Below are 27731 nucleotides of genomic sequence, written 5' to 3' on the forward strand. Positions count from 1 at the left end.
CCCCATATTTTTTTGTATAGACAGAGGTGCAAAGGAAAGAAAAAGAGATATTCATTTTAAACCTAGGCTATCATTCAGCTTCCTATTTTTTTCAATCATTTCCCCCCCTCTGGCAATCAATTCCCTAAAAAGAATAAAATCATTGGCTCTATTGAGAGGCTACGAACTGTCTTCATTAGTTAGAAAAGCTATGATGATATTAACCACAACATTACCAGGCTTTTTGCTTCCTAATAGTTCAGTGAAGCCGTCTTGCTAGCTTCCTGCAAATTATAAGCTCCTTATCACATCATCATCAGGAGAATCTCTGTAAAATCATCCTAGAACTATTTAAGTTGTTCTTCAAAAAAATGCAGACTTTTACCAAGATGTTCTTCAATAAGTGAATACATAAACTGTGGTACACCTATGCAATGTAATACTATTCAGTGATTTTTCTTTTTTTTAATGAATTATCACACCATGAAAAGACATGGAGCAGCCTTAAATGCATACTACTCTGTGAAAGAAGCCAGCCTGAAAAGGCTACATATGGTATGATTCCACCCATATGACATTCTGGAAAAGGCAAAACTATAGTGACAGTCAACAGATCATCAGTTGCCCAGGGGTGAGAGAAGCAAGAAAGCCAAGGTTAAATGGGTGGAGCACAGGGGGGTTGAGGACAGTGACTCTTCTGTATGGCTCTATACTGGTGGATACAAGACATTACACATTGGTCAAAGCCCATGGAACATACATCACAATGAACCGACCCTAACGTGAACTAGGCTTTAGTTAATAATAGCATACCAATATTGGTTCACTAACCAAACTGAACCACACTAATGAAAGATGTTAATAATAGGGGAAACTATGGTGGAGTGGGACATAGAAGAATTCTGTACTTTCTTTTTTCCTTTTTTTTTTCTCACTAGACTTTATTTTATTTTATTTTATTTTTTAGTGTTAATTGTAATCAATTGTTATTTGAATTCTGTACTTTCTATTCAATTTTTCTATAAATCTAAAACTTCTCTAGGAGTTCCTGTCATGGCACAGTGGAAACGAATCCGACTAGGAACCATGAGGCTGCAGATTTGATCCCTGGCCTTGCTCAGTGGGTCAAGGATCCAGTGTTGCCATGAGCTGTGGTGTAGGTTGAAGAGGTGGCTCGGATTTGGCGTGGCTGTGGCTGTACCTTAGGTCAGCAGCTATAACTCCAGTTAGACCCCTAGCCTGGGAACCTCCATATGCCACGAGGTGCAGCCCTAAAACTGCTCTAAAAATTAAACTATCATTTTAAAAAATGCTTTTCAAAGCATGGATAAAGATACGAAAGTAAAACTGAAAATGTCTTGCTGGAAAATCTGATTTCTCTCTCTTGAGATTTCCAGGAATATAGATCGACTTTATTACTTCCTTTTTTCATAGTTACTGAATTGAAAGAGGATGACCACCAGGAAGACTGGCAAAGCAAGTGCTCACCAATATTGCTTGTAATGTGATGCAGAGCCAGGGAGCAGACAGGAAGACCCCAAATAGACCACAGCCATTTGGGTACACCCAGGCTGTGTTCCAGACAGTGAGCTGAGAAGCCATCAAGATGACTCCGGGCCCCACAATTGTCTGACTACAACTGCTTAAGGTATCCTCAGTGAAAACTGCCCACCTGTCCAGTCCATCCCTGGATCTGTGACAGATGCTAATAATAAATGATCATTGTGGCATGCCAGTAAGTCGGAGGTAGGTTGTTTACAGAAATGTACAACTGAAACAGGGATAACTGCTACTATTAATCACGCTCAATTATACTTTCGTCTTTTCCTAATTGATGGGCTGTTAATATTTACTTAGTTTATTTAATAAATTTTACTTTATTTACTTATTTATTTATTGCTGTTTAGGGCCACACTCGCGGCATATGGAGGTTCCCAGGCTAGGGGTCTAATTGAAGCTACAGTTGCCAGCCTACACCACAGCCACAGCAGCTCGGGATCCGAGCCACGTCTGCGACCTACACCACAGCTCAAGGCAATGCCGGATCCTTAACCCACTGATGGAGGCCAAGGATTGAATCCGCAACCTCATGGTTTCTGTTCAAATTCGTTTCCGCTGCACCACGATGGGAACTCCTTAATAAATTTTAAATCTTATCGCTTTATCTATGGCAAAACTAGCTTTTTACCTAAAGGCTTGCCTTTGTCTGAATGATCAGTTGAACATACGCTTATCTTTTGAAAAATCTGCTGCTGGGAACACTCAGACTAACACTCTGATCTTCTAAAAGTCAACTGTACAAAAGTCTAGGAAGAAAAGACACTCCCTAGTAATGACTTTTTAATTTCCAAAGTGCTGCATGACATCTTTACAAAAGAATAAAAGAAACACACTGCTAGGAGAAAATTAAGGCATGTTATGACAATCTATGATAATCGTAAGTACAGGAATTTATTTTTTTATTGTTTAATGTTATTCACTTAGATGTTAATCCAGTTCTTCTGTTTAAGTAGCATTAAAAATAGAATTTGCCTTCTACATACTCTGTTGAGCAGATCTGTTAGACTGCTTTGTCACTTGCTCTATTCAGACATGATATGATTCATGTTTTAAAGTAGAAAATAGCCTCCAAATGCCATTATCATTTTCTAACTTATGTAGACACTGAACAGAATACTAAATTCTACTTCTAATTTTCATATTTTATTAATTGATGGAGCCACATAATTATTATTTGACCAAGTCATGTGGCAGACCTGAAGAGAGAACATTATTATATACATTTTTGTGAATTTTATATTATAAAATGGTGTAACATAATTTCTATGAAGTGCAGGGGTTTTTTATAACAATCATGTTGAAAATAGGTCCATCAAATCTCAATTCATTGATAGTTTTTGATTTCCTAGAGATTACCACACACCCTCAAACCTTCCATCTCCCAACCACAGATAAAGCGCTTTTAAGGCAGTATTAGTCAGTTACTGCCACAATAATGCTGCATCGTTCTAAAATTTTGTGACATGTTACAGTTAGCATCTATTTCTCAATAATTCAAAACTATTTCATGCGGACTTATATTTAATTTAGGGCCTTGTATTAATAAAATGCATACCAGCCAAAGACAAAAGTTGTCTCAAAAGAAAAATATATGTCAAAGTATCCCCAGCCTGGGATGGACATTTATAGAGAATGATATGTTACCTATAATACTTTAGCATAAATAAGGAAAACAGGCTTTCTTAAATCCAGGTTAGCTTCACAGAAATAAGAAGATTATTCTGAAACCATCCTGAGTATTGTCAGTTACCAAAATAGCACAAACAAGATTTAGGAATAAGTTCTTTTTAAGAGACTATATTCTTTATCTGAAAAATAAAATTCAGATGCAACATTGCAAGAAGAACTAAACTTTTCAACACCAGAAGTAAAGGGAAGAATTTGTTAGTATGGTTATGAAAAATTAAAAATAATTCTGTAACATTTATTGCATGTGGAAGAGGAGAGAGTCTACTCATAGCTATTATGCCTAACATAGAAAAATGGAAAATATAGAAAAATACTAAGAAAAAACTCATCCATCATGTTTAAATGTTAGGAATCTTTCTACTGCGTGTAAACAGGAAAACCCAATTCAAACTCCTTAAGCAAAAAAGGGATCTACTGGCTCCTAGAAATGAAAAGGCAGGGCTTGACCCAACCTCATGTGCCAGTTGATTTGTGGTCAAATGATGTTACCAGGACTCTGTCTTACCATCTCTGACGTTGCCATCCATGAGGCTGGGCTCCATCCTCAGGTGGGCTGCCCTTTAGGGCTGCAGCATAGCTGGCTGCATCTCCAGTTACTCTAGCATGACCTCACCTTCACTGTCCAATCTCATGGGAAAAGAAAGACTTTGCAAACTTGATGGCTAAAGCCAATGCCTCAGCACTGGGCTGGCTCTGAATGGGCCTCACTCTGAAACCTCATGTGTGCTGACTTGGGGAGTCAGGGATGAAGGCCGCCTCCCAGAACACGAGGGTGGCTGCAAGGTGTAGGGAAGCTTGAAACCATAATCGCTGGGGCTGACCCTTGAACTTGAAAGAATGGGAATGGGAGACATATCACAAATGTCTGCTACTCTAATACCATCACTGAAAGATAACAACCATTGATGTTTTGTTAAAAACATAGATACACACACCTATGCATGCCTATGTAAGAAATTAAAGCATTTAAAAACTGATTTATAGACACTAGCACAAAATTTAAAAGCCTGTGTTATTTTATTTCTATGAAATTCTTAAAAAATAAATCTAAAGGCATATTAGGAGTGCCTAGGGCTAGAGGTGGGAAGATGATGGAAACATTCTATGTCTTGATTATGACGGCTTTTACACCATTTGTCAAAACTCATAAAACTGCAGAGTTCTCATTGTGACTCAGTGGATTAAGAACCTGACTAGTATCCATGGGAGTTCCCGTCGTGGCGCAGTGGTTAACGAATCCGACTAGGAACCATGAGGTTGCGGGTTCGGTCCCTGCCCTTTCTCAGTGGGTTAACGATCCGGCGTTGCCGTGAGCTGTGGTGTAGGTTGCAGACGCGGCTCGGATCCCGCGTTGCTGTGGCTCTGGCGTAGGCCGGTGGCTACAGCTCCGATTCAACCCCTAGCCTGGGAACCTCCATATGCCGCGGGAGCGGCCCAAGAAATAGCAACAACAACAACAACAACAACAACAACAAAAAAAAAGACAAAAAGACAAGAACCTGACTAGTATCCATGAGGATGCGAGTTCGATCCCTGGCCTTGCTCAGTGGGTTAAGGACCTGGTGTTGCCATGAGCTGTGGTGCAGCTCACAGAAGTGGCTTGGATCCCATGTTGCTGTCAAATATGAGTTCACATAGGCTAGCTGCAGCTCTGATCCAACCCCTGGACTGGGAACTTCCATATGCTGCAGGTGTGGCCATAAAAAAAAGAAAAACAAAAAACCAACCAACCAAACAAACAAAAAAAAACCTTCATAAAACTGTACTCTCAAAATGGGTGAATGTTACTGTATATGCATTATACAATACTATATTTGAAAATAAATTAAAAATAAAAACAATTTTTTTTATTTTTACATCAACCACTGTTGTGTAGGAAGAACTTATTATCAATTTGACAATTAGCACATAGTCCCCTAAATCATAGAATTAGAAGAGCTAAGTTAAAATCCCCTTTCCAACTGGGGCCCATTATTGACCACTGTAAGTGACAAACTTCATTATTTTTCTGGTTTATCATTCCTGTGCAACTCTTTGTAAAGATTAGCACATATAAAATTTCCTCTTCTTTCTTTTTTTTTTTTTTTTTTTTTTTGTCTTTTTGTCTTTTTGTTGTTGTTTTTGCTATTTCTTGGGCCGCTCCCGCGGCATATGGAGGTTCCCAGGCTAGGGGTCAAATCAGAGCTGTAGCCACCGGCCTACACCAGAGCCACAGCAACGCGGGATCCGAGCCACGTCTGCAACCCACACCACAGCTCACGGCAATGCCGGATCATTAACCCACTGAGCAAGGGCAGGGACCCGAACCCCGCAACCTCATGGTTCCTAGTCGGATTCGTTAACCACTGCGCCAAGACGGGGACTCCACAGTCTTCCCACTTTCTAATGCTTCTGAAAACTCTATTTATCTCTTTATGCTAATGACATCCACCCTCCATACTTGATCATTTCAGATATGAAGTAGAATTTCCCAGACTGAATCAGCCTCAGGATTCAGATACCGAGAATAACTAGACGGCTTTTAGGATTTCTACATTACTTCTGCACACTGTCATTTTATAACACTAGTGGAAATATTCCATTTTTAAACATCTTTATGAAATGAAGGAGAAGGTTGAATATTTATCAAAAAGCATTCATGGTAATGCATTCTACTTTTTGAACTCAACTCTAAGGATTTCATGTAGAGTCACCTCAATTTTTTAGCATTAGCTGTGAAAACGGAAACATCTTAGAAAGTGAAAGCTATTTTTCTTCATAGGCACAGAGAGGGAAGGAAGATTAACATTTGATAATGACCGACATTCATTTATCTGCTGAATTAACCTGCATTCATTGTACAAATGGAATTGCAGAGACTAGCCTTCCTCAGGCTCTCCTGCAGGGTTTTCCTCTCTGCATGTTGCATTATGCCTGTTATAGTGATTAACCACCAATATCATCCATTCTCTAGTTCGGATTTCCTTTTCTTCAAAAGCCCTTTATGTAGTTTCTAAATATGCATTTTCTCCTTTCTTCTTGAAACTGGCCTTCTACGGCTTTGCAGATTTCTCGTTAGTGATCACACATACAAAGTTTACTGCAAGGAATAATCCCAAACTCAAATTAGGACTGATTTTCTTTCTCGGGAAACTTAGTCACCTTCTCCTCATTCAATGTCTTATTTGGATCTGTTATATGTCATAAGATAACTTGGATTCACACTCATGGGAAAAAAAGACTTGTCATAATCATGCTTTCAAAAACATGCCAAGGAGAGGGTCTCAAACATAAGTTGCTAATGCCATCTAAAATTCTGTTTGATTTATGATCTCTCTTTTCTTTCCTACCTATTCATCTGCCACTTAGAATACTTTAAGGGTGAGCATCTCAAAAAGACTGAAAGAACAGATATGGGCATAAAGTTGATAGGAGCTTACCAAACTCCAGCAAAGTCTTTGATGTAAATAGAGCTAAAAAAAAAAAAAAAGTGGATTTAGAACTTTCAACTTCAAAGTCTTATCACTACATCCCTTTAATCAAAGATTAAAAATGGAATAAATATCCTTCTGGCTCAAGACTCGGAAGGTTTTATAGAGACTTCTTGATTGAGTCTAGAGCAGACCACCCGTTTGTACTCAACTTTAAAGAAGAGTGGATGCAAACGCGGGTTTTATAGTCAGAAAGATCAAAGTTCAAATGCACTTCTAACTCTAACTACTTATGTGACTTGGAGTATATTTTTTAATATTTCTGAGTTTCCTTTTTCTAAGGTATGAAATGGGGAAATAATGATGATAATGATGACGATGATAACTACTTCGTGGAGTTGTTACAAGGATGGAATGAGATAATGCATCAAAGTGCTTATTAGCAGAGAGCCTGACACATAGTAAGCAGAGGAAACTGTTACCAAATGCAAAGAAATACCTTTCTATACTATTGCAAGGGTAACTTGTGAAATTGCTACACTTGTTTCTTGATGTTTCAATATCTTTATTTTATGAATGTAATTTTTACCCTCTAGATGCATCTTCTAAAGATGCTTAATAAAACATATTTTGAAATTCTTTTGAAAAATTAAATAAGCCTGTGAGAAAATGGGAGAAAAATAAGCACAGAGAAGAGGAGCAAAGCAGAAGCATGAGGGGACGGAAGTGAGTGAGCCCTGGATATGGGGGAGGTTTGGGGATGACCACTACCTTGAAGCCTGGAGTTTCAGTGCACGAGGGCTTGGGGACAAAGCTGTGGGCCTTTGTAGAAAAGGGAGCTGGATCAAAAGCCATTCACTTAGAGTCAGGGGAAAATATACTCTTAGGAAGAGAACAAATTAGGAGAAAAATAACTTTTCCACAAAAATAATTGCCAAGGAAGTCTTCTATCTTGGCCTTGATTCTAGGTAGAAGTAAAAACTTCCCAGGAAATTCTTGATCACTGGCCAGACCTCACATGGGCTTTGGGCCTGCTTTACAGTCTTTTCATAGCTCTAAAAACTGCAGACCAAAAACTGTTGTTTAAAGTGTGTGCAGGGAGTTCCCGTCGTGGCTCAGTGGTTAATGAACCTGACTAGGAACCATGAGGTTGTGGGTTTGATCCCTGGCCTTGCTCAGTGGGTTACAGATCTGGTGTTGCCATGAGCTGTGGTGTAGGTCACAGATGTGGCTCAGATCTCGCGTTGCTGTGGCTGTGGTGTAGGCCGGCATTTACAGCTCCAATTGGACCCCTAGCCTGGAAACCTCCATATGCTGTGGGTGCGGCCCTAGAAAGAGACAAAAAAAATTAAAAAATAGAAAATAAAGTGTGTGCAAGTTTATCATACCCCAGGTAATGGTAGGGGAGAACATAAATACACCCTACAGGAACACATATTCATGCCCTGATTGAAAGAATTCTCAGAAACAATTCCAACAAATATAAGTTCATAATAATAATAATAATGATAAATTGAACATATAAGAAGATAAGTCACTGTGAGTGAGAGTCCGAAAAAACCAACAACAGAATTAGATCTGCCTTAAAAATCAGACCCTAGGATTTTCAGGTACAGGATACAAAATTATTATGTTAAACGTGTTTCTTAAAAATTGGAACAAAACAAGAGCAAGAGACTATTAAAAAAATGAATAGGCAGATTTTTTTTTTTTTAAAAGAACCAAAGAGACGTTCTCAAAATGAACAATGTAATCATTTAACTTTAGAACTGTCTAGAATGGCTAAATAGTACACCTGAGATGAGGATTAGGAAACATGGAGGTTCTGGACAAAACTACACAGAATGTAGAGACCACAGATGACCAAGGGATGAGAAACACTGAAAGCAGGTTAATAGGAATTGAATTCCTACTAAGAAGCTGTAACTCCTTTTCATTGCCCCTCCTATTCTAGACGTGGAAGTATCTTCTTGCTGTTGTTCTCCTCTGACCTACTACTCTCCATATAGCTTCCCTGCATTCTCATTACCTCTGCAACCAATCCCCTGTATTAAATACCTCTGCTGAAATTCTTAAAATGGTTTCTCTTTTCCTGGCCAGACACAGAATGATAAAAATACTGAGTAAATTTTAAATTTCCAGGCTAAATATGCATGCTATGAATTTAAGAGTAATCACTGGGGGAAAAGTAGAAGCAGGAAAAGAGCTCCCAATCAATTTAAAAAATAGATGAAATGAAATGGGGGGAGAAATAGAAAAAAATAAGAAAAATTGAAGACACAAAATAAAAATGGCAGAGATAAATACATATATGTTAGCATTTACAAATCATTCAAATGGATTAATGGAAATAGTTGAAGCCTTCAGCAAATGGCAGAAGTGTTCATAAAGCAAGTCAGAATTCAGCATATACAAAAAGGAAGAGACACGTAAAGGACAAAAAAAAAGTTGAAAATTAAAGGATGAAAATAGTTATATAAGGTAAATGCCAACCAGTAGAAAATGTGGATAGATATACTAACATCAGACAAGTAGAAATTAGGGGAAAAAAATCCCAACTTTTTCTATGTCATGATGAAAGTTTCAGTTCACCAGAAGGATTAAACAATCCTAAATTCCCTTGTACCTAATAGCATAACTTCAAAAATGTAAGCAAAAATGGTGGGGAAAATGAGCAAAGTCACCACCACGGAGGGAGATTTTTTTTTTACTCATTTTTCATAATGGATAGAAAAGTAGATTTTTAAAATGAGTAAAAAAGGAGTTCTCTTATAGCTCAATAGGTTAAGGATCTGGCATTGTCATTTCAGTGGCTTCGTTTGCTGCTGTGGCACAAGTTCAGTCCCTGGCCCGGGAACTTCCACATGCCATAGGCATGGCCAAAAATAAAATAAAATAAAAATGAGTAAAAAGATTCATGAGGACTTCCCATCTTGGCTCAGTGGTAATGAACCTGCCTAGGACCCATGAGGGTGCAGGTTTGATCCCTGGCCTCACTCAGTGGGTTAGGGATCCTACTTTGCTGTGGCTGTGGTGTAGGCCAGCAACTGTAGCTCCTATTTGACCCCTAGCCTGTGAACTTCCATATGCTGTGAGTGAGGCCCTAAAAAGCAAAAAAAAAAAAAAAAAAAAAAAAAAAAAAAAAAAAATCGTGAATGTCATGATTAACAAGCTTGATCTAACAGATATACATTGAAGCCTAGGTCTAACAATGGGAGACTACCCATTTTCTTCACACATGGAACATTTCTGAAAACTTCCCCATCCTGAGTTATTAACCTGCAACAGAAGCACAGCTCTGGCAGGATGCTCTGTTTCCACAAACTTGCTGAGCTACCTCTGCTCCTTGGCAGACCCCTGGAGCAGTCAAACTCGGTTTAACATTTTCCAAACTGTTATGCATAATATCTACTCTCCCTGGGCCCCTAAATGTTCTCACAGGGACTAAACAAAGTCTTCCTCTGCCTTCGCTTCCACAAAGCTCCATTTCCAAGAAAGTGAAAATTGCCCATTTTAAGTAGATGCTCAGGAAGTCCTAGCCCGTGTTCACCCTTTAATCATAGCAGATGCTTCTAGAACATGCCTACTTGTTCTTAAAATCACTTAAATTCCCCACCCTGCAAGTTCCATGGTTACTCATTTAAAAGACGGTTTTCTATTTAGCAATTTCCATGTCACGTTTTCCCTAAAATTTTTATAAGCATGAAATATGGTTTTTTTCATCTTCACATACATAAAGTCATGAAGTGCATAAAATTAGTTTTGAATGTTACAAAATTTCCATGCAGTGCCTGATGTTGAGGGATGTAAAGCCCCCCCAAGGATTACACCATCTGCCTTGTGTCTTGGGGTTCCATGGTCAAAGAGGTGATGAAGCAAAGAGATTATAACGTGACAGTGTTGGACTTCATCTAAGCTCTGTGCTCCTGGAAAGCAGTGACAGCCGAGAAACCTCTGGACGCTTTGACAACTCTTCCATGTTTTGGAAATGGCAAAATGGCCAAGCAGTGAACTGGCCTACGACAAAGGACCACTGTGTTCTTGCATGTTTCAAAGTAAGACCCTGTCTCCGCCCTTAACGACTCCCTTTAAAAAAAAAAATCCTATAAAATTGGACTATAATGATCATGGTATAACTATAAATGTAATAAATTCATTGAGTAATAAAAACAAGTAAAAAAGTTTCCTCCTTCTTTGAAACATTTATCAGTAACGACTGTTCTCTCTGTTACAATAACCTCACTAGTATCATCTTATTAATTGTCTGGTGCATTTTGTCTTTCCGGATTTGATGCTGTGGCTCAGATAATACTGGTCTTTGCCTTATAATCCCACGGCATCCTACCAAGTAATGAGGCTTCTCAGAGTCTTTTGAGCTCCATTCCTGGGTGACAATCCAGGGACACCAGTGAGCTTAGCTCCCATCCTGCGCTCTGGACTCCTATCCATCCACAGCATGATAAAGATTTGATCTGATTCCTTTTGAGTACTTGCTTCATATCTGCTGGTGGTTTCTTTTGGTTTTATGGTCTAATTGCAATTTATGCAAAATTCATAAATGGTTTATAAAGATCTTGTTTCTCTTGAAATACAACTGGAGAATCTGGTATGTTAGCCTTTTATGTTTACCTTTTATTTTGAACTCAAACTCTGAATGTGTACCCACTGGTAATAAAACACTCTTTAATGAAGAAATTTTTTTAAATAAAGCTATAAGCTCTCTATTTGTATCTTGTCATATGTTCTTTGTGTATGTAACATTTTCCTACCTTTCATGGATTTTATAATTAGATTATAAAATCTCCTAAAGGAGCCCTATTCTGATTGGTTTAGTGAAAAAAGCACTTTCAAATTAAATATTCCTACAACTTCCAGATATTAAGGAAATTAAACCTGCTTAAATGTAAAAAAAAAAAAAAAAAAAAAAAAAAAAAAAGGTATACTTACAGAAATGAACTCAGAAATGTTTTAAGAATTCAAGTTCACATAAGGTAGACATATCCTTGGTAAACAAGACTGGTTTAATCAGTATGATTTCATTAAACACAGCTATGTATTTTCTGTTAGATTGGTGCTAACTGCAATTTATATGTAGACTTTTATTGTATTTGAAAGTCTACTTATGTAGACTTTATTCTACTTTCCTATTCTTCTAGTATGTTGTTACTAAACATTTACAGTTTTGCTGATTAAGATCACATTCCTTCTACTCAATGTTTAAGATTATGAAAAATGTAAATATGTTTAACCAAAGACAAATCACTATTCTAATAAGTTTTTTCACTTGTGTTGGGGACCCAAAATGTGGTTCAGATTGGAGGCCAATGACATCACACGAACACCAAGAAGGCATTATTCCCAGCCAATGCCTTTCTGGAGAGAACAGGGCAGGCTTCCCAAGTAGGTCCAAAATGGCTTCAAAAAGAACAAGGAAGGAGATTGGCTTGTGGCTTTCACATGGTTAGGGGCAGGGCTGGAGTGCAGTTTCCTCCTGCCGGCAGGGGCTTGCAGTGGTTTGAACTCCTTCCCCATATCTGGACGCCAAAGGAGGAAGCAGCTGGGCTTCCTTATCAAACTGCCCAAATGCGGGACAGAAAGGGAAGGGGGAAGAGGGAGGATTAAAAGCTGTCAGCACATCAACTTGGGCAGAATCTTGATTACCAACAGTAGTATGCCAACTTGAAGATAATTTCCCAGGTTTTTAGGCAGCTTAAAACCTTGCACTGGTGTCATGTTAATTGATAGTCATTGGATGTCTAGATAATTTCTAAGACAGGCTACTGAAACATTAGTTACTCAGCATAATTTTAAGTTTATATATGTTTGCCTCTTGTTTTTCTGATCTAGAGAGGGTATGGATTTGGGTCTGTTAAAGCACATTTTCATTTTTGTACTTTGAGAAGCTGTGCTATCAGAATATGTTTGTGTCAAGGCAATGAGAGTGGTTTTGTCCTATTCTGGACTGCCTGTTCCAAAATGAGAAGAGAAAAATGTAGGGCATACTCTGAATGAATATAGAAAGGAGTGGAAATTTCCTTAAGGGGACATTTTTTCCCCCCTGTAGCATGTGGAAGTTCCCAGGGCGAGGAATCCAACCCAAGCCATACCAGTGACAACACCAGATCCTTAACCCACTGAGCCACCAGGTAACTCCTGAAAGGGACTTTTTTTTTTTTTTTTTGTCAGGCTGCCTACAGGGAGTTCCCATAGTGGCTCAGCAGAAAGGAATCTGACTAGTAAGCATGAGGACGCAGGTTTGATCCCTGGCCTTGCATAGTGGGTTAAGGATCCGGCATTGCTGTGAGCTGTGGTGTAGGTCTCAGACGAAGCTCAGATCTGGCGTTGCTATGGCTGTGGTGTAGGTTGGCAGCTGTAGCTCTGATTCAACCCCTAGCCTGGGAAATTTCATATGCAGCAGGTGTGGCCCTAAACAAACAAACAAACTGCCTACAATTCAATGGGTGTATTAATTTCCTATCAGAGCCATGACAAATTACCAGAATTCTGTAGCCTAAAACAGCCTAAATTTATCATCCTATGGTTCAGAAGTTTGAAATGGGTCTCACTGGGCAAAAATCAAGATAGCAACAGGACTGCATCCTTTCCAGAGGCTGTAGAAGAGAATCTATTTTCTTTCCTTTTCAAGCTGGCAGAGGCCTCCTGGAACTCTTGGTTTATGTCCCCCTCCCCCCTGCATCTTCGAAGGCAACAACAACCAGTGAGTCTTTGTCACACTTATCCCTCTGACCCTGCCTCCCTCTCCTGCTTGCAAGATCGCTGTGATTCAACTGCAACAACCAGAGAATCCAGGATACTCTTGTTATTTGAAGGTCAAATGACTGGCAACTTTAATTTCATCTGCGACTGTAATTACCTCTCCCCACGTAAAGGTATTTAAAGCTCCCAGAGATCAGGAAGTGGACATCTTTGGAAAGGGGCCATTATTCTTCCTACCATAATGCATTTCTTTATAAGATTTTCAAAAGGAGATTCCATATCAAACAGTATAGTGAGGAGAGAGGACAAGATGGCGGAGGAGTAGGGGGACACGCTCGCCCTCTCCCACAAACACAACAAAAAAAGCACATCTACAGAATAAATGACTCGCACAGAACAGCAACCAATCGCTGGCAGAGGAACCTAAACTCCAATAACGGCAAGAAGTTCGTGACATTATTGGGCAGAACGGGAGAAAAGAGGAGAGTGAGAGAAAGTGAATCCGAGCGGGACGGGCGCTCCCGAAAGGGAACTGCGGAGGAGAAAGGGATCCCGCACCCTGGAAAGTCACCTACCGGGCGAAAGATCAAACGAACCGGAGGAATCTCCAGATGCAGAGAAGAGTGTAGGAGTAAGTTGGAGTATGGAAAAGCCGATCAAGAACCCAACGGACCATCTGAACTACGGGCACAGTCACCAAAAATTGAGACGCCTGGGTGGGGGCTGGGCACCGAGACCTCGGCCCAGGAGGTTAGACCCCGAGAACAGGCTGGGGGGGCGGGGCGGAGCGGAAACTGCTTGGGAGGTCTAGAAACCATTTGACCGGGCAGAGACTGCCTGGGAGACTAGAAAACAAAGCTGTCGCAGAGGAAGGGAGCAATACACTAGGGGCGGGGAAGTGGAAAGCCGCCTCAGAGGGAACCTGGGAGAAGAGCCTGGTCTGCGCCCGTGCTGGGGAGGGGAGAGAAGAAGGGGTGGGTCCCCATAGAATACCCCCCACGCCACAGCAAGCTTACAGGCCCGCTAGCTAGCTGAAAGCTGTGCTTCCCAGTGCATCCCCTCCCCCCACCCCCGCCACCTCCTACGCTCTCACCAGACCTGGGGCTGCCTGCCATCCAGGAGGGCTGGCCTCAACAATTGCCTGAAGCCTACCACCACAGGGGCTGTCCCTGCACAGGCCTGCTTGCCCTTTGGAGGGGCTACACTTCTGCAGAGCAGCACCAAACACCACCAGCCCCCGAGAAAAGGCCTGCAGCCCAGAAAAGCTAGAACAAGCCTACCCAGGCCATGAATAGACCTGCCTAATTCTCGGAAGGTTTTTCTGAGTCGGGCTGCCCCGGGGAGGAGCCTCTTGGACTTCCAGCGGCCCTGCTACCCTCCCAAGCCCCCAGGCGGTGCCAAGCTCTAGAGGATCAGCTGCATAGGACTGCCAGCTCCAGGCAGGACCCCCTGCAGCCCAGAAAAGCTGCAACAAGCTCGGCCAGACTGTGAAAAGATCTGCCTACATTCTCAGGCCATCCTTCTGAGTTGGGCTGCCCTAGGGAAGAGCCTCTTAGGTTCTCAGTGACCCAGAATGCTGCTCCAGCCCCCAGGGGGTGCTGCACTCCTGAGGAACAGCTGCCCAACACCGCCAACCCCCTGCAAGAACCCCACAGCCTAAAAACACCAGAGCAAGCTCTGCATGACCAAGTGAAATCTGCTACCATCGTGGTGTGGACCTCCCAGTCCACCCTCAGGAAGTCCTCCTTTGCTTCAAAGAAACACTGTTAGCTCCATCAACACTCCAGAAAAGCCACACTGCCTCAAAAAAGATTGACCAACAACGCCAGCCCTCAGGAAAAATTCCACGGCAGTGACAAGGCAAACACTGCCCGATAACAGAGAGTACAACTCCCTCAGGAGAAAGAAAACAACAAACAAGATGAAGAAGCTGAGAAACCAACCCCAGGCAAACCAACAGGAGAACTCACCTAAAACAGTCAACAATGAAACAGATCTCTGCAGTCAGACAGACCTGGAGTTCAAAAGAGAAATAGTGAAAATACTGAAGGAATTAAGAGAAGATATGAACAGTAATGCAGATACCCTCAGAAAGGAACTAGAAAATATAAGGAGGAGCCAAGAAAAACTAGAACATTCATTTGCAGAGATGCAAACTGAACTAGGGGCAGTAAAAACCAGAATGAATAATGCAGAAGAACGAATCAGTGATATGGAAGATAGAATAATGGAAATCACTCAATCCTGTCAACAGACAGAAAACCGAATCAAAAAACTGGAAAGCAATATAAGAGACCTATGGGATAATATAAAGCGGGCCAATCTACGCATAATAGGAATTCCAGAAGAAGTAGAAAAAGATAAGGGGATGGAAAATATATTTGAAAAAATTATCGATGGAAACTTCCCAAATCTAAAGGATACTGGGTTCAAGATACAAGAAGCACAGAGGGCCCCAAACAAACTGAACCCAAACAGACCCACACCAAGACACATCATAATAAAAATGGCAAAAGTTAGTGATAAAGAGAGGATCCTCAAGGCAGCAAGAGAAAAACAGAATGTTACCTACAAGGGAACCCCCATAAGGTTATCAGCTGATTTCTCTACAGAAACACTACAGGCCAGGAGGGAATGGCAAGAGATATTTAAAGTGCTAGAAGGAAAAAATATGCAACCTGGAATACTCTATCCAGCAAGAATATCATTTAAAATAGAAGGGGAAATAAAAATTTTTCCCAACAAACAAAAACTTAAAGAATACAGCAACACAAAACCCAGGTTAAAGGAAATATTGAAAGGGCTTCTCTAAACCAAAAAGAAAGGAAGGAAAGGGAAGAAAAAAGAAAAGAAAAAAAAAAAAAGAAGAAGAGGAAGAACTAGGACTGAGGAAACTGCAATCAGAGAGCAGTCACTCAAATAAGCCAGCATACAGATTTCATCATGAACATGCTTCAAACAAAATAAAATTAAAAAGAAAAAAATAAAAAAGAGTCATCAAAACCATAAAATGTGGGCAAGGGATGTTAGGAAGTAAATAACCCTTTTTGTTTGTTTGTTTGTATGTTTCTCTTCTTAATTTTAATACAGTAATGAAGTGTTTGAACTTACAGGACCATCAGGCTAAAACACACAATTATGGGAAGGGGTTAGCATACTTAAAAAACAGGGCAACCACAAGCCAAAACCAAATATTGCATTTGCAAAAAATGAAAAAAAAAAATACACTCAAGCAGATAACAACAGGAGACCATCCAACCAAAAAAAAAAAAAAAAAAAAGAAAGGAAGAATGGAGAACCATAGAATCAACTGGAACATGAGGTTCAAATGGCAATAATTAACCATCTATCAATTATTACCTTAAATGTCAATGGACTGAATGCTCCAATCAAAAGACATAGAGTGGCTGAGTGGATAAAAAGGCAAAAACCTTCAATATGCTGCCTATAAGAAACTCACCTTAGGACAAAAGATACATATAGATTGAAAGTGAAAGGGTAGGGAAAAATATTTCACGCCAATAGACAAGACAAAAAAGCAGGAGTCACAACACTCATATCAGACATAATTGACTTTAAAACAAAAGACATAAAGAAAGACAAAGAAGGACACTACTTAATGATTAAGGGATCCACCCAAGGAGAGGATGTTACTATCATCAACATATATGCCCCAAATATAGGAGCACCCAGATACATACAACAAATATTAACAGACATAAAGGGAGATATTGATGAGAATACAATCATAGTAGGAGACCTTAATACCCCCCTCACATCAATGGACAGATCCTCTAGACAGAAAACCAATAAAGCAACAGAGATCCTAAAGGAAACAATAGAAAAGTTAGACTTCATTGATATCTTCAGGACACTACATCCAAAAAAAGCAGAATACACATTCTTCTCAAATGCTCATGGAACATTCTCAAGAATCGACCACATATTGGGACACAGAGCTAACCTCAATAAATTTAGGAGCATAGAAATTATCTCAAGTACCTTCTCTGACCACAATGCCATGAAATTAGAAATCAACCATGGGAAAAGCAAAGAGAAAAAACCTACTCCATGGAGACTCAACAACATGCTACTAACAAACCAATGGGTCAATGAGGAAATCAAGAAGGAAATTAAAAACTACCTTGAAACAAATGATAATGAAGACACAACCTCTCAAAATCTATGGGATGCTGCGAAAGCAGTGCTCAGAGGGAAGTTTATAGCAATACAGGCCTTTCTCAAAAAAGAAGAAAGATCCCAAATGGACAACTTAACCCTCCACCTAAATGAATTAGAAAAAGAAGAACAAAAAAGTCCTAAAGTCAGCAGAAGGAAGGAAATTATAAAGCTCAAAGAAGAAATCAATAAAATAGAGACTCAAAAAACAATAGAGAAAATTAATAAAGCCAAGAGCTGGTTCTTTGAAAAGGTGAACAAAATTGACAAACCCCTGGCCAGATTCACTAAAAAGAGGAGAGAAAGAACCCAAATAACCAAAATTAGAAATGAAAAAGGAGAAATCACAACGGATACAGCAGAAATACAAAAAACCATAAGAGAATACTATGAACAACTATATGGCAACAAGTTTGACAATCTGGAAGAAATGGACAATTTTCTAGACTCTTACAGCCTGCCAAAACTGAATCAAGCAGAAACAGACCAACTGAACAGACCGATCACTAGAAATGAAATTGAAGAGGTCATAAAATCACTCCCTACAAATAAAAGTCCAGGACCAGATGGCTTCACAGGTGAATTCTATCAAACATATAAAGAGGAATTGGTGCCCATCCTCTGTAAACTCTTTCAAAAGGTTGAAGAAGAAGGAATACTCCCAAAGACATTCTATGATGCCACCATCACCCTCATTCCAAAACCAGGCAGAGATACCACCAAAAAAGAAAACTATCGCCCAATACCATTGATGAATATAGATGCAAAAATTCTCAACAAAATCTTAGCCAACCGAATCCAACAACATACCAAAAAAATTATACACCATGACCAGGTTGGGTTCATCCCAGGTTCACAAGGATGGTTCAACATACGCAAATCAATCAGCATCACACAACACATTAACAAAAGAAAAGTCAAAAATCATATGATCATCTCAATAGACGCAGAAAAAGCATTTGACAAAGTCCAACATCCATTCATGATCAAGACCCTCACCAAAGTGGGTATAGAGGGAACATTCCTGAACATACTCAAAGCCATTTATGATAAACCCACAGCAAATATAATACTCAATGGGGAAAAACTGAAAGCCTTCTCCCTCAAATCTGGAACAATACAGGGATGCCCACTCTCACCACTGCTCTTCAACATAGTTTTGGAAGTCCTAGCCACAGCAATTAGACAAACAAAAGAAATACAAGGCATCCATATAGGAAGAGAAGAGATCAAACTGTCACTGTATGCAGATGACATGATACTATACCTAGAAAACCCTAAGGACTCAACCCCAAAACTCCTTGAACTGATTAATAAATTCAGCAAAGTGGCAGGATATAAGATTAACATTCAGAAGTCAGTTGCATTTCTGTATACCAGCAATGAAACATTAGAGAAGGAATACAAAAATACGATACCTTTTAAAATTTCACCTCACAAAATCAAATACCTCGGAATACACCTGACCAAAGAGGTAAAGGACCTATATGCCGAGAACTATAAAAGTTTAATCAAAGAAATCAAAGAAGATGTAAAGAAATGGAAAGAGATTCCATGTTCCTGGATTGGGAAAATCAATATTGTAAAAATGGCCATACTACCCAAAGCAATCTACAGATTCAATGCAATCCCTATCAAATTACCCAGGACATTTTTCACAGAACTAGAACAAACAATCCAAACATTTATATGGCACCGCAAAAGACCCAGAATCGCCAAAGCAATCCTCAGAAACAAAAACCAAGCAGGAGGCATAACTCTCCCAGACTTCAAGAAATACTACAAAGCCACAGTCATCAAAACAGTGTGGTACTGGTATCAAAACAGACAGACAGACCAATGGAACAGAACAGAGAACCCGGAAATAAACCCTGACACTTATGGTCAGTTAATCTTTGACAAGGGAGGCAAGAACATAAAATGGGAAAAAGAAAGCCTATTCAGCAAGCATTGCTGGGAAACCTGGACAGCTGCATGCAAAGCAATGAAACTAGAACACACCCTCACACCATGCACAAAAATAAACTCCAAATGGCTGAAAGACTTACATATATGACAGGACACCATCAAACTCCTAGAAGAAAACATAGGCAAAACACTCTCTGACATCAACATCATGAATATTTTCTCAGGTCAGTCTCCCAAAGCAATAGAAACTAGAGCAAAAATAAACCCATGGGACCTAATCAAACTGAAAAGCTTTTGCACAGCAAAGGAAACCAAAAAGAAAACAAAAAGACAACTTACAGAATGGGAGAAAATAGTTTCAAATGATGCAACTGACAAGGGCTTAATCTCTAGAATATATAAACAGCTTATACAACCCAACAGCAAAAAAGCCAATCAATCCATGGAAAAATGGGCAAAAGACCTGAATAGACATTTCTCTAAAGAAGATATACAGATGGTCAACAAACACATGAAAAAATGCTGAACATCGCTGATTATAAGAGAAATGCAAATCAAAACTACCATGAGATATCACCTCACACCAGTCAGAATGGCCATCATTAATAAATCCACAAATAACAAGTGCTGGAGGGGCTGTGGAGAAAAGGGAACCCTCCTGCACTGTTGGGGGAATGTAAACTGGTACAGCCACTATGGAGAACAGTTTGGAGATACCTTAGAAATCTATCCATAGAACTTCCATATGACCCCGCAATCCCACTCTTGGGCATCTATCCGGACAAAACTCTCCTTAAAAGAGACACGTGCACCTGCATGTTCATTGCAGCACTATTCACAATAGCCAGGACATGGAAACAACCCAAATGTCCATCGACAGATGATTGGATTCAGAAGATTGTGTGTGGTATATATACACAATGGAATACTACTCGGCCATAAAAAAGAATGACATAATGCCATTTGCAGCAACATGGATGGAACTAGAGACTCTCATACTGAGTGAAATGAGCCGGAAAGACAGGGACAAATACCATATGATATCACTTATAACTGGAAGCTAATATCCAGCACAGATGAACATCTCAGAAAAGAAAATCATGGACTTGGAGAAGAGATTTGTGGCTGCCTGATGGGAGGGGGAGGGAGTGGGAGGGATCGGGAGCTTGGGCTTATCAGACACAACTTAGAATAGATTTACAAGGAGATCCTGCTGAATAGCATTGAGAACTTTGTCTAGATACTCATGTTGCAACAGAAGAAAGGGTGGGGGAAAAAAATGTAATTGTAATGTATACATGTAAGGATAACCTGACCCCCTTGCTGTACAGTGGGAAAATAAAAAAAATTATTAAAAAAAAAAAACAGTATACTGAGTTTCGTCTTCTCTCAGTTAAAATGGGACATTTTTTCTTGCTCTAAGAGGTTGTGAGGAGCTCCCCCTGTGGCACAAAGGGATAGGAGGTGTCTTGGGAGTGCTGGGACCACAGGTTCCATCCGTAGCCTGCACAGTGGGTTAAGGATCCCGGCATTGCCACAGCTGCCGTGTGGGTTGCAAGTAGGGGTGGGATCTGATCCCTGGCCCAGGAACTGCAAATACAGGGGCAGTTGGGGGGGACGGCCAAAAAGAAAAAGAGAAAGAGAAAAAAGTTGTGAGAGGTTATTTTTACTATCTATAGAATCTACCTAGATAACTGCCCAGTTTCCTAACAGGTCTCTAGGGTGCCTGGCAACTCACCCTTCCCCCCCAGAATATGACGAAGCCCCGGTGTGGTGATAGAAACCTCATGGGACTCCCCACCTCAGTAGACCACACATGGGCCAGATTTCCTCCTGGCTGCAAAGGAGGAGTCCTGCCTGGGCTACTAAGGAGGTCCCATGGATGACTTAGGTCATGTACGTACACATAAGAGAGGTAACTGCAGCTGTGGACATCAGCCAAAGCATTGCCATCCTGGCTCCAGAACCTCAATACACTCAACAAGCGTGCCTGCCTACCACTCAAGAGTTTTCTCCACCAATATTTTGGAATTCCCTGATCTGGTTACTCTCAGAGTTCAACTCCAGGCTTTTTAATACAAGCTTTGACATCAATGTATGTCTTTTTCATCTTAGGCCTCCCTTTCTGAGATACTCGATCTAATGCTCCAAAACAGTCCACCCTGGCCACCCCCTCCCAACAGACAGTGCAAATTATTTTGCAGGAGCAACGCCAACAAAAGTCCACCCAAAACAATTTCCTAGGCCCTACTTTGTCCCACTTGGGAAGTTTGTGACTGTCTCGGTTATTCAGCAAGGAAGGATGTTCCATGTGTTGAACAAAAGTGGGGTTGACAGTGTTGAGCTTTATCTGAGCCCTGTGCTCCTGGAAAGTAGCAACAAGGAATCCCCCCACCATTTGGTGACTATTTGGGGTTCCAAGAACTGGCCAGTTAGCTAACGCGAAGGAGTCTGCCCTGGTGGATGGGAGATCTGACATAGCACCATCTTTCCTCAGGGACTCCCTTGTCTTACAAAATTCCAAGTTCTCGCCTTCTTTGAGGCTTTCCTTAACAAACACCTTCCCTTTTGCGATAGCCTGAACATTTTCTTAATGACCTCATACATTTTCTCTTTCACAGAAGCAAAAAGCCATCCTCAAACTAGCTATGTCCCAAACTCACTTTGGCTTCACGTGGAACCTGTGCCCTTAAGGAGAAATGGACCTTGGGTAGTTGTTTGGAGCTTGTGGTCTGAAGCAAATCTCAAACTCTAGCTCTGCCACTCATACTATGGGACTTGATCCTTCTGTGTTTCCGTGTCTTCATCTGCAAATGGGGATGACGATGACAATGATGACGATGGAACCTATCACCTGAGGTTGTTATGCAGAGAGCTCATAACAAGTGCCTGGCTCGCAGAGGTATAGACGTGTCTGTTATCCTTATTTGAAGAAAGCCCGAAAGTCTGCTTTTCTGAGGAATGTTTATTTCCTATTCATTGCTTCTGAACTGAAATATCATACTCACGTTTTAAACCCAGGACTGTCTAGCACATACATTGTGGAAGAACAGCAAATATTGAAAAAAAATTAATGGACGGATGGGTGAATGGATGGATGGATGGAGGAACGTAGGAACTACGGGTGAGGAGGCAAATGTTATTATAAGCAGAAGATGATTTTTAAATCACATGCGGTTATTTCTTTACAGCTAAATGAACAAACTCAGGTCTAAGCTCTATCTCACAGATATGTCATTAATGTTCAGAAATCAAATGAAATACATTGTGTCATCGAGGGAGGGAGGGATCCTACGCCTGCAGCTGATATGATGCAGGACACTGCACTCAGTGTTCAGGGGAGGCGTGTGAGGCGGTGTGGCCCAAGTTCAATTAATGACAGCTGTCTCCGGAAACCTCATTTCTTCCCTAGGGAAACAGAGTATAAATTAAAGTCTAGCCAGACTAAACTCCATCACTCTTCGATGAGTGCAGAAACTTGAAGTCACACTTTTTGATTTATCAGTAAGAGAGACGTGCTTTCAACATATAATCAACCCCATCATTCTTCACACCCGATCGAAAGGTACAGACTTACTCAGGCACTAAATATGGGAGATCTTTTTAAACTTTAACACAGACAGCAGAACTGTAGGTCGTTTAAATTAAGTTGTAATGTGCTATTCAGTTTAAGGTCCGAAACATATCAATATTCCAGGCGACAAGCCGTAACTCTTACTATATACTGCCCCCCAGTGGATTCCCATCAGACATAACCTCTAAAAATTTGAAATCACCTATATGTAAGCTTTCTTTTAGAAGTGATGTTCAATCTTTGACATAAACCTTTAAAATGCTGTTGCAAATACTAAATAATCTTCAAAACTTGTTTGTAAGAAGACTTGTATTCAGATCATCTCATGTCAGGGTAAAGCACCTGTTCATTTCCCTCAGAGCTTGAATCTCCCTCAATGTTAGTTTATCTCTATTTTGGCTCATCTCATTAGTGGGTCCTGAGCCAACTGTTATGTGAAAAATTAATCCACAGAAACCTTTAGTAAATAGAACCATGAGCCTGGAATGGGGCACTCTCATACCTGCCACAGGAAGAAGAAAGACTCTTCTTCTTTCCTGGCGAGGACCTGGCCTATGAAAAGCCACGAACTCTTAGCTGGCTGCCACATCCCCCACACACACACTCCTCGCACTCTTTAACAGTCTTCTCCTTTCCTTCCTGGGGGAGAACTTGCACGTGGATTCCCGAGGGGGCAGACCCAGAACTGCAATTGTCTGCTCATCACAAATAAACCCATTTTTGCTGGAGAAACATCTGACAGTCATTCCTTTCGGGTCAGTAATTCCCTGGATCTAAATTCACTCTGGGGAAACGAGGAATGACTTTGTACTTGTCAGAAGAAGCTTAGATAACGTGTTTAATGCTGCCTTGACACGACGGGTAAGCAAACAACTACTTCTCATCTTGCAAATGACAGTCGCACATTCATGGTCAAGTGTAAAATGAAACTTACATGGCCCATTTCTGGTGACCCCTGGATGTGTGAAGTTTGGTAGCCACAAGATGACACACTATGTCATCTTATTCCATTCAAAACGTGGTTTGCTGAAACGTTCCTGTCGTTCAGTGCTACCCAATTTCTGCGACAGCAAATCTTCATGGCAGTATCCGGACCCTGTACATGTTCTTCTGGTTTAAAATAATCCCTCATCACTATGCTGTACACCTGAAATGAACCCAATGTTGTAAACCGACTGTACTTCAATCTAAAACAACAACGATAATAGTAACACCTCCAGGCAGGACTGTCCCTCAAAAGGTAATTATGTTCCCTGTTTTTCTTTGGTAAACATTACATGGCAAACATCCCACAAGGAATTATGAATTTAAATCCATGAAATTTTCTCAGGGCAGGAATTTACGCTCAAGAGCAGGACTCTCACAGGTAACTAATTACGTGGAAAGGGAAATGACCAGGAGGATATTTCTGAAAGTTCTTTTTTTTTCTCCATTAAAGTCAGCATGATTGCAGTTAAGCTCGATTTAGTCCTCTTAAACATACATATAAAATATTAAATCATCTAGTGGAAACTAGCCTCTTTCTAGCTGGTAAAAAGATCTTTTGAGAGGTGAGTTTTAAAAATATTGCTCTAGTAGTAATTCACCACCAGATTATTAGATATTGAGGGTGTTCTTGCCTTCTAATGAAAATTTGAAATAACACAGCCCTTTAAGTCATGCTATTTGAGTTTATTTTGAATACATTTTAAATTCCGTTTGCTTATCAAAATATTCCCTCAATATCCACAAGTGAATATAGGAAATTGTATAGCTTATAATAATCACCTCAATTACATTTTAAATATACCACAACCAAACTTTGAGATAAATCCCTTTATAGATGCTTTAACAAAAAAGACTCAGCTGATTAAGAGCAGCTCTTGAAAATGATTGATTACATTTGACTCTAATTTTTCTATATGCAACATGTATTCATTTATTTATTCTCTTGCTCCCAAAATATGCACTGAGCATCTACGACATACCAGAGAGTGTATTTAATATATGGAGTATTCAAACATGAAGAAGACAAGGTCCTGGGGAAGAGGAATCCAGCATTTATTGGGAAAGCCAGATGGGTAAATAGATGGTTAAAATACAATATAGTTAAGTGTTGTCATAGAGACATGCAGGGATTATTATGAGAACATAGAGGCAATTCATAACTGGGAGTGGGATAGGTCACAAAAACAACATGACCTGTGTTTTGAGAAATAAGTGAGTTTATTGGACACACAACCTGCAAGGAGCCTTCTCCAAATGCAAATATAGGCAGGCACCAAAAAGGCTGGCTGGTGGGAAAATTACAAATACTTCTACCTGGCCTGAGGCTGCACAGTCTACAGGGGAAGGGAAGTTTGGAGGGTAGGCGGGGATCTTACATTTTTCCACAGATGTTTTGGAAAGTTAATGGAAATAAATAACTGAAGAATTGTAAGCAGGATAATGGCACAGATTTAAGTTTTAGAAAGTGTACTCTGGTGGGGAAAAACTGTGAGGGCCATTTTGTTAGCAGCAAGAAAGTCAGGTAAGAGGATTGGGGGTAATCTGAATATGGGATGATGGGAAAGGCAAAGCTAAGACAACAGAACTTACATTTAAAAATCTTTCCAGGGAGTTTCCATCGTGGCTCAGCAGAAATGAATCTATCATCCATGAGGACTCAGGTTTGATCCCTGGCCTTACTCAGTGGGTTAAGGATCCCACTGTTGCCGTGAGCTGTGGTGTCGGTTGCAGACATGGCTCGGATCTGGCATTGCTGTGGCCGTGGTGCAGGCTGGTGGCTACAGCTCCCATTCAGTCCCTAGCCTGGGAACCTCCATATGCCATAGGTGAGGCCCTAAAAGAAAAGAAAAAGAAAGAAACAAAAAGTCTTTCCAATTTTTTATAAATTCTCCAATGTGAATGTTTGTGTGAATTATATCAAATTGTTTCTGAGAAAACATAGGCGGTAAGCTCTCTTGGCTATATACACCAAAAGCAAGAGCAAAAAAGCAAAAATAAACAATTAAAATTATATTAAACCGAAAAGCTTCGTACAACAAAATAAACTACAAAAAAAAAAAAAAAAAAAAAAAAAGGAGGAGTTCCCGTCATTGCTCAGTGGTTAATGAATCCAACTAGGGACCATGAGGTTTCGGGTTGCATGGTCTTGCTCAGTGGGTTAAGAATCCGGCGTTGCCATGAGCTGTGGTGTAGGTCACAGATGTGGCTTGGATCTGGCGTTGCTGTGTCTGTGGTGTAGGTGGGCAGCTACAGCTCCAGTTCAATACCTAGCTTGGGATCCTCTACATGCCATGGGTGCAGCCCTAAAAAGAAAAAAAAATGGAAAAGCAACCTACTGAATGGGAGAAAATATCTGCAAATCATATATCTGAAAAGCAATTATATTCAAAATAAAGAACTCATTCAACTGAAAGCAATAAAACCCCAGAAATCCAAATAAAAACTGGGCAGGAAGATCGAAACAGATATTTTTCCAGAGAAGACATACAGATTACTAACAGGTACATGAAAAAGTGCTCAGCATCACTAATCATGAGGGAAAAGCAAATCAAAATGACAATGACACATCACTGCACAGCCGTCAGAATGAGTATTATTTTAAAAAATTGAAATAACAAATGTTGGGGAGAATATAGAGAAAGGGAAACACTTGTGCATTGATGGTGGGAATGTAAATTGGTGCAATTACTATAAAAAGCAGTATGGAGATGCCTCAAAAAATGCAAACATAGAATTACCATATGATCCAGCAATTACACTTTGGAGTATGTAGCCAAGGAAAAAGAAAACACTAAATTCAAAAAGATATCTGAACAAAATAATGCTATTTGCAGCAACATGGATGGAACTAGAGACTCTCATACTGAGTGAAGTAAGTCAGAAAGAGAAAGACAAATACTATATGATATCACTTATATCTGGAATCTAATAGACAGCACAAATGAACCATTCCTCAGAAAAGAAAATCATGTAGTTGGAGAATAGACTCATGGTTGCCAGAGAGGAGAGGGAGGGAGCAGGATGGATTGGGAACTTGGGGTTAATAAATGCAGACTATTGCCTTTGGAATGGATAAGCAATGAGATCCTTCTGTACAGCATTGGGAACTATGTCTAGTCACTTATGATAGAGCATGATAATGTGAGGAAAAAGAATGTATACTTGTATGTGTAACTGGGTCAACATTCTGTATAGTAGAAAACTGACAGAACACTGTAAGCTAGCTATAATGAAAAATTTAAAATCATTATATAAAAATTTTTTTAAATAAATAAACTGAAAAAAAAAGATATTTGCACCCCTGTGTTCATAGTAGCATTATTTACAATTGCCAAGGTATAAAAACAACCTGAGTATCCATCGTTAGATGAGTGGATAAAAAACATGTGATAAACACACACACACACACACACACACACACACACACACACACACGCATATTATTCAGCCATAAAAAGAATGAAATCTTGCCATTTGCAACAACATGGATGGAACTTGAGGGCATGATTTGGTAAGTGCAAACAGTCTTATAGAGAAAGACAAAAAACATATGATCTCAGTTATACATGGAATCTAAACACACACACAAGCTCATAGATACAGAAAACATACTAGTGGTTGCCAGAGGCAGGGGCTAGGGAGTAGGAGAAATGGGGAAAGAAACTAAAAGGTACAAACTCCCAGTTATAAAATAAATAGGTCATGCGAATGTCATGTACAACATGACA

Source organism: Sus scrofa, chromosome 4, assembly GCF_054392235.1.
Source record: "Sus scrofa isolate SSC_HxYL_T2T_F1_AM1 chromosome 4, Sscrofa_HxYL_maternal_Yorkshire_Landrace_v2.0, whole genome shotgun sequence".
NCBI classification, from domain to species: Eukaryota; Metazoa; Chordata; class Mammalia; order Artiodactyla; family Suidae; genus Sus; species Sus scrofa.